The 12,948-nt window shown below is 33.2% G+C and overlaps 1 protein-coding gene across 2 annotated transcripts in view; it reads right to left on the bottom strand.

Moving 5' to 3' along the window:
* Positions 1-12,948, bottom strand: part of LOC150101245 (serine/threonine-protein kinase STK11-like) — a 305,719-nt gene that overhangs the window by 238,832 nt on the left and 53,939 nt on the right. The window lies entirely within an intron of this gene.

Below are 12,948 nucleotides of genomic sequence, written 5' to 3'. Positions count from 1 at the left end.
GACAAAATGTTCATAGCCAGTTTCTCTCTCTGTTAAGGCCCTTTTCCGAAGACATATGACTTATTTCTTCATTTTCATAGAATTCTTTCTCATCACTTATGTAGCACACATTAATTCTTCCTGTACTTAATTTCAATTCTGTCTTCTTTTTAGTAGAAATAACAGTTAGATTCGGCGTCCTTAATATAGATGAAACTTCCTAATCAGAGTTTTCTCAAACATTCCTTTAGAACGTAAACAGCAATTTCTTCTTTTATTCACTAATACTTATTGACAGTCTTAACTCTTCCACTTTAAAAAACTTACAGTTCTACAATTCCCTTTTCGGAATCTACTATAAATCTTCCAATTAGCGTTTCCTCAAATATTCCTTTCAAAACGATCTACAGCAATATTTCCCTTTTATTTATCAATACTTATTCCACATTAAAACTTCATAGTTCCACGATTCCTTTTTTGGAATATACTATTAATTTTCCTCCAAATGTCACATAAAAACTTAAGTTCCTCCTAATCTAAATATCTGCCGGCCTGTGTTCTTATTTCCTTCCGAACGCTGTCTTGTTTATTCTCTTGTTACTCTGATATCGAACGCTGTTCTTGTCAGCTGTCAATCACCCATCAACCTTCTCAACAAGAGAAGGTTGATGGGTGATTGACAGCTGTCTCCGTTAGCGACAAGAGAATGTCTTCATAAAACACAAAACTTAATATTTTAAACTACAATAAATTTGTTTAAAGTAACACAACTATTCAAATCTGGTAAGTACATCAATTTTTTTTAACTTCTTTACATTTCATTTTGAGAAAACAATTTCAATAACGGGTTATGAAACTAAAACTAATAAACATACTAACATAAAAATTTTCACATATGGAAGTGAGACCTGGATATCCAAGATGAGTAAGGCAACAGATAATGGCCTTTGAAATGTGGTGCTATAGGAGAGCTCTGAAAATCCCATGGGCAGAACATGTGACAAATACAGATGTCCTACAGAGAATGAGAACACAGAGATCTTTATTACAGGAAATGATCCAGAGAAAGATGAGATTGGAAGGACATGTACTTAGAGGTTCAGCAGGACAGAGGATATTAACAGTTTTAGAAGGAAAAATTATGGGAAAAGGATGAAGAGGCAAAAAAAGAAGGACATGGCTTGAAGATATAAGATCATGGAGAGGATCACATGGCTATGCAGAAACAAAAAGGAAAGCCACCAACAGAGAGAACTGAAAGGACATGGTGCTGCACCCTCTCACTGAGGAAGCTACATGAAGAAGAAGAACATAAAAATTAAGTAAAAATATTCATAATTTTAAATTATGATTATTTTTACATCAGTTTCATCTTTCTATGAAAAAAAAATTTTTTTTTTTTAAATTTTAAATACTCAACCTATATTTAACAAAACTGTTAATGCTTATTCCTTGATCTTAAAAAATAACGTGATTCTTGCTTATTATTTACACTCTCAGAATCATCTGATGCTAGAAATGATTCAGAATTTACATCTTCCAATTTACTATACTTATAAATTTCATTTCTATACTTTTCAAATATTTCATTTAAACTATTTGAATTATGCCCCAAATTTACAGAATCATCACTATCAGAATCAAATTACTCAACCTATATTTAACAAAACCGTTAATGCTTATTCCTTGATCTTAAAAAATAACGTGATTCTTGCTTATTATTTACACTCTCAGAATCATCTGATGCTAGAAATGATTCAGAATTTACATCTTCCAATTTACTATACTTATAAATTTCATTTCTATACTTTTCAAATATTTCATTTAAACTATTTGAATTATGCCCCAAATTTACAGAATCATCACTATCAGAATCAAATTCTACAGGTTGAGATTCTTTATCCTTATTAACTAACTTAGAGGTATTTTCACATTTTTCTGGTTTATTTAACTCTAAGTTAACTAACCTATGATATTCTGCTACTATTTCATCCATGTTAGTTTGATTATTACCACTCTTACATTGTACATTATCTGAATTATGTACCCTGAGATTTCTAAAATTTCCTGCATTAGATTTAGTTTTACCCAAATTTCTTAATTTTCTCCCTTGCTGTGTATTTGAAATATGAGGTTTAAAACTATTCCCTTTCCTATTATTTGATTGTGAATGAGATGCACAAATAGTATCAGGAAAACAACTCTCATGCTTCAAATATTCTATTCATATTGTCTCCTAATATAACTAAAATAAACACTTTTTACTCCCTAAAAAATACTTTTTTAACCTATCAGAGTGTACATTTATAATTTTACTAGGATTTTTGACATCTTGAATCCTAAAATTCACAAGGGAAAATTTGTCTAAAATTCTATATGGACCTAAAGCTTTTCTTCCTAATTTTCCAACCCTTTTTATACTAGATTTATCATCTAACAATACTAAATCTCCTGGTACAAACGACTTATACTTTCTAAAACGATTTATATACTGCCTAGTTTTCTGAGAACTTAATTTACTTATTTCGCCTACTAATCTGTGAGTAGTGGAAAATTTATCTACTACTGTTTCAAGATACTCATTTATGTCATTGTATCCTGTATTAGGAATGACTGAAACAAGTTCATTAGGAAAGATTGAGAAAGATGTGCCCCAATCATTCATTTTAGTGTTTGCCAGATTGGAAAGTATTTGCTTTATATTTTTATTCAGCCTTTCACACATACCATTACACTGTGGGTGTTAAGGTGTAGTAAAAATCTTCCTAACGTTGAGTATTTTACATAACTGTAACAACAGTTCAGATGTAAAATTTGCTCCTTGATCTGAAAGTAAGGTCTGAGGAGTTCCATATCTACAAATAATCATATTCAAGAACTTTCTTGCTCTTTGCAGTTTGATCCTTCATCGACACTGCTTCAGGAAATCTAGTTAGCATATCTATGGCTACTAGAATGTACCTATTGCCTTTTTTAGTAATTGGCAGTGGACCTACCACATCAATAGCAACAGCCTTAAAAGGTCTAGTTGAAATTGGAAATGATTGTAATTGAGCTTTTCCTCTGAAAGGGGATCTTATTTGGCACTTATGGCATGATTTGACATATGTGAGTATGTCACTCTTCATACTTTTCCAGATATAATGATCCTTTATTCTTTCCCAAGTCTAGAATATCATTGGTCCTGCCAAGTCAGAATCATGGAAAGTGTACATAATCCAAGGAATCATTTTAGTTGGTGCCAATATTTTCACTTTCAACATTCCTTCTTCCATTTGCCTACATAAGAGTAATCCATCTTTATCTAAATATAAATTTTCCAGGTTTAAAAATGTATCCAGTTGAGTTTCACCCTTCAATACTGCTTTATAGATAGTTTTGAGTATGGGTTCATCTTTCTGAGCTCAGACAATCTCATCCTTTTCCCAAATTTGTGAACTAGGTTCCTTATTCTTTAGAGTCTCAATATTAAACACTTCATCATTATCATTACTGTCTTGAAAAACTTCAGGAGACTGCTCTAATTTTCCATTGTCACCTGATTTCCTGTCTAAATGGCATTCTAGTCCACACAAGGACACTGTATTATCAACATAATTATATGCAAAACCATGAAGTTTCAGAAAATCAATTCCAAATATTACTTGTACATTTGGATTAGATGATTCTGGAAGAACTATTAATGGATGACAAACTTTCAATGGAAAACAAGGAATTGAAATAAAAACATTAATTTGTTTATCAGCCAAAATTTCCGATTCAAATATTCCCTTTAATTTAATTGGATAGCTTAAAAGTGGAATGTCATTTGGAATTAGAGATTTAATTTTGTTGAACAAACTATAAGAAATGAGTGAAATATGTGCACTTGTGTCAAGTAAGATTTCACAAGGCACATCTTCAATAAATCCTTGTAAAACTGTCAAAGGATTATCTCCATTAGCATAAGGAGCTAATGATACATCAAACTCTCTTTTAGGGTTTGAGCTGTTTTTGGCTTTACCCAAGTCTAATTGAGTAATTTGACATTTCTGTCCTTGCTATATGATACTGGAATAATAATTATTCCCAGATTTTTCTTTATTCTCTGCTTTCTTATGTTGAAAACAAGATTTTTCCCTAACATAAGTCTTTAGCAAAATGACCAGGTTTATTGCATCTAAAGCATTTTGGAACATGTCTCCTATGAGATGCTTCATTCCTGTCAATACCATTAGATTTACAAGATAAAGATTGATTATCTGTAGGATTATTGGATACTGTTAAATCAGATATCATCTTAAATAGAAGTTCCTGTCCTTCTACTATTGGTCTCATTGGTCTCTGTTGTCTTTCTATTTCTTCACTAAGAAATGTTTTCAGTTCCTCTAATTTTTCCAAATCATGTAATTGTACCTTGGACTCAGATTCTGGAATATCTTCAGTGAAATTCACAGAAGTTTCCTTAGACTGTTTCTTTTTCTTAGCACCTTTTAATTTTTGAAACTTTCCTTCTCTCACTTTATCTGTAGCCACAATGTTAGGAGAATGAGTTTCATTATACTGAAAAGAGTTTACCTGTTTATTATTTGATGAAAGAAATATATCTCTAAGTCTCTCTTCCTTTTCCTTAACAATTTCAAAACACTGTTCAAGATTTTTAACCTTTTTCTTGTATGCTGTTTCTTTCAAATTATCTCTAAGGCCAAGCCTAAACTGATTAAACAGCAACCTTCAGGTGAAACGTTAAATTTATGAGCGATGCTCCAAAGTCTATGATAATATTCTGAAACAGACTCCCTATTACCTGGTATGCACTGATGAATTTTCCAAATGTTATGCCCTAATTCTCTTACACTTGAAAATTCTGATGTTAGCGAACTTTTAAATGTTGCATAACTGTCAGTGTCTCTCAGTAAAAGAGATGTGTTTAAGAATATTTTGCTTTGCCCAATAATTTATTATGAAGTATAATCAACAAATGAAAATCTGATTTTCCTAAATCTCAAATTTTTTCTGCATATCTAAAAAATGTTTCTACACTTTCGCTACTATCTCCTGAGAATGAAGGTATTACTAAAGTTGGATTAATTAACCTAAAAAATTCCTCATCTTTAAATGAAGAAACTTCACTACTAAAATTACTGTCTCCTGTAGCCATTTTACTTGAGTCAAGATTTACTTTCTGGATTCTAAAAATAAGTTAAGTCACAACCAATCCTGTCGTCGACTGCACCATTGTTAATAATTAGAGATTTTTATATAGATGATATTATCATAATATTAATCCTACCGGCTGCACCATTGTTTATATATAGGATTTTTATTTATTTTATTTAATCTCTGTATTTCTAACAATTATTTTTCCTTTCAGAGTGCGTTTATTATATTTATTTATCACAAGAGTTCACTCCGATTGGTGCAATGACTTCTTTTTTACTATTTCTTTCAGAATCCAAATAAATCACTGACTCAAGACCAAAATAAACACATTTAATAAAACACAAACAATATATATACACCTCAAACAACTTTACATAACTATAACTTGGATCCAATTAATTAAAGAATTAATTGGATCCAAGGCCTTTTAAAAATAAATTTACACTTAAGACTAGACTAAACACTTTGTTTTGACAATGACAAAATGTTCGTAGCCAGTTCTTTCTCTGTCAAGGCCGTTTCCGAAAATATACGACTTTATTCTTCATTTTCATAGGATCCTTTCTCATCACTCATGTAGCACACGTTAATTCTTCCTAACTCAATTCTGCCTCTTTTTAGTAGAAATAATAGTTGGATCCGGCATCCTTAAGACAGATGAAACTTCCTAATCAGAGTTTTCTTGAACATTCCTTTAGAAAGTAAATAACAATTTCTTCTTTTATTCACTAACTTACTGACAGTCTTAACTCTTCCATTTAAAAAAACCTTACAGTTTTACGATTCCCTTTTCGGAATCTACTATAAATCTTCCAATTAGCATTTCCTCGAATATTCCTTGTAAAAGTATCTATAACAATATGTCCCTTTTATTTATCAATACTTATTCCACATTAAAACTTCATGGTTCCAGGATTCTCTTTTTGGAATATACTATTAATTTTCTTCCAATTGTCACATAAAAAAAACTCAATTTCCTCCAAATCTAAATGTCTGCCAGCCTGTGTTCTAATTTCTTTCCGACCACTCTTCTTGTTTACAGCCATTATCAAGATACTCTGATACCGAATGCTGTTCTTGTCAGCTGTCAATCACACATCAAGCTTCTCGGCAAGCATGCGCACTCCATGAAAGTGGCAAGCGAGAAACTAGGTATAATGGCTGGCACGTTGTCTCCGTTAACGACAAGAGAATGTCTTCATAAAACACAACTTTTGATAATTTTAAACTACAATAAAATTCCTGTAAATAATACAAATATCAAATCCAGTAAGTACATAAATTTTTTAAATGCTTTACATATCATTTCTGACAAAACAATTTCAATAACGGGCACATCGCAAGTGCCGACAATGCGTGTTATGAAACTAAAACTAATAAACATAAAAATTACATAAAAATATTCAGAATTTTAAACTATGATTATTTTTACATAAGTAAGTTGATTTCTAAAATGTTTACACAATTACAATAATCATCTTTAATGACATTCCAACTTGTAATTTTTACAAAATTCAGCACATAGTGCTGCATATGTGATTTTTTTTTCCCTACATTCCATTTGAATTAAAATTTTGATAATAATACTTTTTTTGCATCTATATTTACAACACATGTTCTTCAAATATTAACAATGAAGACTGAACAGAATTTTTGAATAATGGATAATAATAATATGGTAATATCTCAGATAAATTACATACATATATTCAGTACAGAATGCTAGGAAAATATCTTATTTAAATTGCATAAATAATGATATTAATGATGTGTTTTACATCTTTTTTTCACATTCATATTTACAATAATTCATTTAAATTTACGATTCATTTTTTATTAAATTGTTTATAATATTAACTTGTTTCTTTGGGTGGCTTCTTCCTCTAAGCTTTGCAGAGCTTATCTGAATAATGTTATCAGTATCTTCATTATTGTTATACACCTTACTGACTGTTTTGTTACATAATCTGCAGTCCTTGATTATGAGGATTACATGTAGATGAATGAGGCAGATTAATCCCACCTACTTCAAAGCTTGGGTTAGCTTTTATGAAGAGAGTGGGATTAGCCTTCACTATTTATGTCGTTGTTACTGTTTATGGATGGGATGTAGGCATTGGATGCTGTGAATTGTGATGTGTATATTAGTGTTAATGGTATATTAACTTTATTGGTATTTTTTCCAGAGTTCGTGTTTTAATGTTCTGTAGTTATTATGTGTTTTAAATTTCTTGGTAGGTTGTTGAGTAGCGTGGGTATCTGATGTGATCTCATGAAAGAACCGTATGAGTTGTTGAAGGGTGTAGGGATGTAGAGAGTTATTGTAGGTCATGTTATACGATATGTCTGTTGTTTCAATAGGTGATGTTGAAGTAATTCCTTATTAATGTTATGTAGTGTTTCAGATTTTTTTATGCTCAGGATTCTGTGTATCGCCATGTGCTGGTCGGATATTGGTTGTTGCGTGTAAGGCGTCCAAATCACTGTTGACACAATTTTCCTATGTAATATTGCTAATTTTGTTAGGTGGCTGTTTGATGTGTTTGCATAGACTGTATCTGAGTAGGGATTTGCAGATACCATGATATAGGAGTTTTTTTATGTTAGATGGAATAATGTCTTTTACTTGGAAGAGTTTTGCTGCGATGATCCAGAGTTTGGTATATAGATATTCTATATGTTCCATTTAAGGTGGCAATCTATGTAGAGACCAAGGTATTTTGCATGTGTTTTCAGGTTTGATTTCAGGACATTGGCAGGTTTTTTTTTGTTGTTTATGCAGCGGTATGTGTGACAGTTTATCTATAGTGGTGTGGGGCACATGATTCTTGGGTTGTGTATTATCAACGTCTGTGTTTTGGTGCCATTGATTCCAATTGCGTTTTGGTAGAAGTATGTTGTGATTTCATTTAGGTCTTGTTGTGCTTTGGAGAGAGCAGTGTTGATGTCTGTGTGGATTGCTAGTAGTGCGGTGTCATCTGCGTACTGAAATATTTGACTTCTTATGGCCATGTTATGAACATCGTTAATGTATATGTGGAATAGAGTGGGTGATAATATGGCACCTTGAGGGACACCGTGTTCTATTTGTATACCCCGGCTGTGAACATGTACCTATTTTTGTTACTTGTGTTCTGTTTGAGAGGTAGTTCCAAACCATGTATGCAGTGTTCCTCTTATACCTATTGAGTATAGTTTGGTGAGTAGTATGTCATGTTCAAGTGTATTAAATGCTTTGGTTAAGTCAAGCAGTACAAGGACGGTGTACTTGTTTTTATCGAGAGCTTTGTTTATTGCATCGCCGATGTCTTCTAATAATGTGATGGTGCTTTTTGTTTTCTGAAAGCCATATTGGTTTTGTGAGATGATGTTGTACTTCTGTAAATAGTTCTGTAGTCTGGTGTGTGTTATTTTTTCTAGAATTTTTGAAATGACTGGTAGGGTAGCTATTGTCTGTAGTTCTGAGTATCATTTCTTTTACCATGTTTGTAAATTGACATAATTATTGCAGTTTTTAGTTGTTGTGGAATAATGCCAGTGTCGAATATTATGTTCACGAGTCTCAAAAGTATTGGATTTATTTGTTCAAAGTGTGTTACAAGGTCTGTGAGTCTTATTGTGTCTATTCCTGGAATTGTCTTTGGTTTTAGTTGTAAGAGTGCTTCTTTCAGTTCCTGCTTTGTTATGGATGGAAAATGCATAGTTTGTTGTTGACTTTGTGTCAATAGTTTTTTGTTGATCATTGGTAGATTTTTTTTTTTTTTTTTTGAGTTGTGTGATATTGTTTGTGAATGCATGGTGAATGAGTCTGCTAGTTCCTTTTGGTTTGTGTCCTGACCGAAACTTTTTTGCAATAAAATCTTGTGCCGAAGTTATCTTTTTTCGAGTTACTAATTCGCTGAGTGTAGCCCATGTTTGCTTCATGTCGTCGTTATATTCCATGAATTTTTCCATGACAAGTTGGTGATTAAATTTGAAACGATGGGATTAGATACGTGATTATCAAGCTGAACAGGTGATGGACTGTGATATGTGTCAGCAAGATGTGTGTGCAATATCCCAAACCAGAGAAGTCACTAGTGGTTGAACCACAGGGATCCATTTCAACTATTTGACTTGTATACTGATAATATTGGTTTGTGATTAACTGAAGATATACAGCTGTTTAGAGATGATGAAAATCGGGAAGAATGATTGAAAAATAGATACAAGGTGGGAAAATACTGAAAGATAGAGGAGTGGCATTTGACAAGGTCCCATAGTTATATATCACATTGCATAAGTTGTGAATTCATCATTCTCAATTACAACAATAATGCTGAGAACTTTACATGCAGAAATAATTATATTTCTGGTGTATAAGGCTTGATCAGGCCTCATGTAGATTACTGTGCACAGATTTAGTTCACCTAGCTTTCATGGGGGGGGGGGGGGAAATACAATATAAAGAGTCCAAAAATACAGTTGCAGAGTATGAAACCAGATTAACGGAATGTTGTCATGTACAGAGCCTCATGAATAGGTTGGGGGGTATAAGATTGACACTCGCATAAGTTGGAAAGGGGTTTTTAACAAAAATGGAAGTGTATCCCACCAATCATATAGAAATGTTTTGGGAAAATTTGGAGAAAAGGTCAAGACTAATAATAATGACAAGTATCTGCTGGATTTCTGCTCAGCATATGAACTGGTCATTACTAACACAATGCTCCGTCATAAAGATGTGCACAAGTTCACACGGAAAGAGGACACAAGAAATCAAAGACTCATTGACTATGTTATTGTTGATAATGATATCTTCATGCTGGTTTAGTATACAAGAGTGTACAGTGGATTTGAAATTGGAAGTGACCATCACTTAGTTTTAAATAGGATAAAACTGAATAACATGCTGAAAAGAACAGTGTGTAAAAAAGTTTTAAAAAGAACTAAAGTTCAGCAGCTTTTACAAGTAAACTGTAGACTCAACTACACAAATACTTTTTTCTTTTTTTTTCAAAAAAAAAAAAAAAAAGGACAAAAACTTTGCATTTCAGTGGCAAACACTGAAGAAGCCATTGACTGATTCAGCTAAGGAGGTTCAAGGTGCAGTTGTCTGTATGGTGGACCCAAGAAGTTAAAGCAACAGCCCTGGAAAAGAAGAAAACATACCAAAAGTTCCTAGCAAATAAGTTGGCAGATGCTCTAAAAGAATACAGAGAAAAAAAGTAAGCAAGCTAAGCTATGTGCAAAAGTAGATAAACAAAAGTCATGGAAAGACTACAGTAAAAATATGGAGGGTAAATATCGGGATATAAGTTATTTTATTGTGGCATGAATAGATAGCAGAATAGAGTGGGAATTGTGTTCAATCAGGAACTTAAGTGTTAGAAATGAACAGAATATCAGACAGAATACTTGTGGCATGTATAGACCTTGGAGGTGGAATCCTGACTTTAGTGAGTGTATATGCACCTCAAGCTGGCTGTGAAGAAGATGCAAAGGAAAATGTTTGGAGAGACCTAGAATGTATAATAAGCAGATTATAAAGTAAGGAATAGATCTTTGTGTGTGTGTGTGTGTGGTGACCTTAACTCCATGTTGGTGAAAGTAATGAAGGTAGGGAGACAATACAAGGAAGATATAAAGTTGGCAAAAGGAACAATGAAAGTGATAAGCCTGCTGATTTTGCAATGGCAGGGAATCTTGCTCCACCTTCTACAGCAAACCACAGGTACACATCAGTGGGGAAAGGCACTCCCAGGTGGATTATATACTCTGTAGAAGAGAATATATGAAGGAGGTAAATGACTGTAAAGTAATACCAGAAAAAATAGTGTCAGAGCAGCACAGGCTTCTACTCTGCCAAGTGGAAATAAAAGGGGTAAAATAGAAGTAAGCAAAAGGGATCATCAAACAAGATGGTGGAAGCTGAGAGAAAATGATCTGAAAGAATGATTCAAGAATGTACAAACAATGATTGCTGAAAACGAACCAATTTAAAACTGGTTTTTAAATTTAAAAAATGGTTTCAGATACTAGATGGTAGTTTCTGATCTTCATGGGAGATGGCAAATGGGAGAACAAAATGGAAACATCCATAATATTGGGAAAGAGGTGATGGGCAAGACAACAAGAAATATACAGTGGACAAGGGTACATGGTGGTGGAGTATAAAAATACAAGTGTGTATTTGAGGAAAAGAAAATGGCCAAGCAGGAGTGGGAGAGAATAGGTAACAAGAATAGTAGAATAGAATAAAGAGAAGCAAAGAAAAAGCAAAAGAGAGCAGTAGCAAAATCTAAAGCTGAAGACTATACTAGCATGTATGAAAGTCTGGATAATGAAGGTGTCAAAAGGATCATTAGGATAGCCAAACAAAAGGAATGGAAAAGTAAAGATATATACCAAGTCAGGATGACAATGATTAAGGGAGAGGATGGTACTATTCTGTATGAAGAAATGGATGTGTTAGATAGATGGAAAGAGTGTTTTGAGAAATTAATGAATTTTCCAAAATAAATAGGGATATACAAAAGAATGGAGGAGATCTGTTCAAATGGCCAATTCCTAATATCACAAGAACAGAAGCAGAGGAAGCACTAAGAAAGATTAAAAATGGTACGGCAGCTGGACCTGATAACATCTCCACAGAAGTATGAAAACGCCTAGGTGAAATGGATGCAACTGTATTAACGGATGCCTTTAACAGAATCATTAAAATTGAGAAGATGTCAGAGGAATGGAGAGAAAGAGTATAATGGTTCCAATATATAAGAACAAAGGTGATATCCATTCTGGCAACTACAGAGGACTTAAACTCATGAGTCACACTATGAAGGTAAGGGAAAGGATAACTTTGATGAGATTGCAAGACTTAGTGTCAATTGGCAAAGAGCAATTTGGGTTTATGTCCAGTTGGGGAACAACTGATGCCATTTTTGCTCTAAGACAATTCATAGAAAGGTACCAAGCAAGTAACAAGGAACTTTTTCTGATCTTCATTAATTGGAAAAGGCCTTTCACAGAGTCCCAAGAAAAGAGATACAGAGAAGCATGAGAAAGAAAATGAGATTCCAGAGAAGTATGTACATCTTATATAAGACATGTGATGGTAGTAAAACAAGGGTGAGATGTGGAGCAGGAACCACTAAGGCATTCCCAGCAAAAGTTGGGTATAATCAAGGGTCAGCTTTGAGCTCCTTATTTGTTATGCTGTTGGATGTAACCGGTTTTTAAATTTAAAAAAACAGTTTTAGATACTAGAATTAATATGTAAAAATTAATTAACATAAATAAAAACCGGTTTTTAAATTAAAAAAAACGGTTTTAGATACTAGAATTAATATGTAAAAATTAATTAATTATTTAATTAAAAACGTTAATATTTTGACTTGAAATTGCCCTGGGCACAATATGCTTGTGCCCAGGGCAATAAGGACTCAAACTTCCTTGAAACGATTGTTACTGGTGGCGAAATGTGGTGTTTTGAGTATGAGCCCGAAACAAAACACCAGAGTGCTGAGTGGAGACCACAAGAAGATGGGCATCCGAAAACAAGTAGCTTGGAGAAGTCAAAAGTAAAGACAATGCTGATTTGTTTCTTTTATTCCAAGGACATTATCAAGAAAGAATTTGTTCCGCTTGGCCAAACGATCAATGGCGAGTTTTATCTGTAGTTTTGAAGCGATTGATAGCGAGAATTCATCGCGTACAGTAGGAATATTGTGACGACGACCGTTCGTCAAAGCACACTGTCACTCTTGGTGCTATAACTTGGCTTCTAATGAAACAAATGTCATAAACAGTTGACATAACACTAATGAAGGTTGCCGCTTTCGACAACAA

The sequence above is a fragment of the Typopeltis vanoorti genome, chromosome 12 (assembly GCF_054136105.1).
Source record: "Typopeltis vanoorti isolate ZY-2024b chromosome 12, IOZ_Tvanoo_1.0, whole genome shotgun sequence".
In the NCBI taxonomy this organism is placed as follows: domain Eukaryota; kingdom Metazoa; phylum Arthropoda; class Arachnida; order Uropygi; family Thelyphonidae; genus Typopeltis; species Typopeltis vanoorti.
The sequence above is the reverse complement of the archived record's forward strand: the minus strand, read 5'-3'. Positions and strand labels throughout refer to the sequence as shown.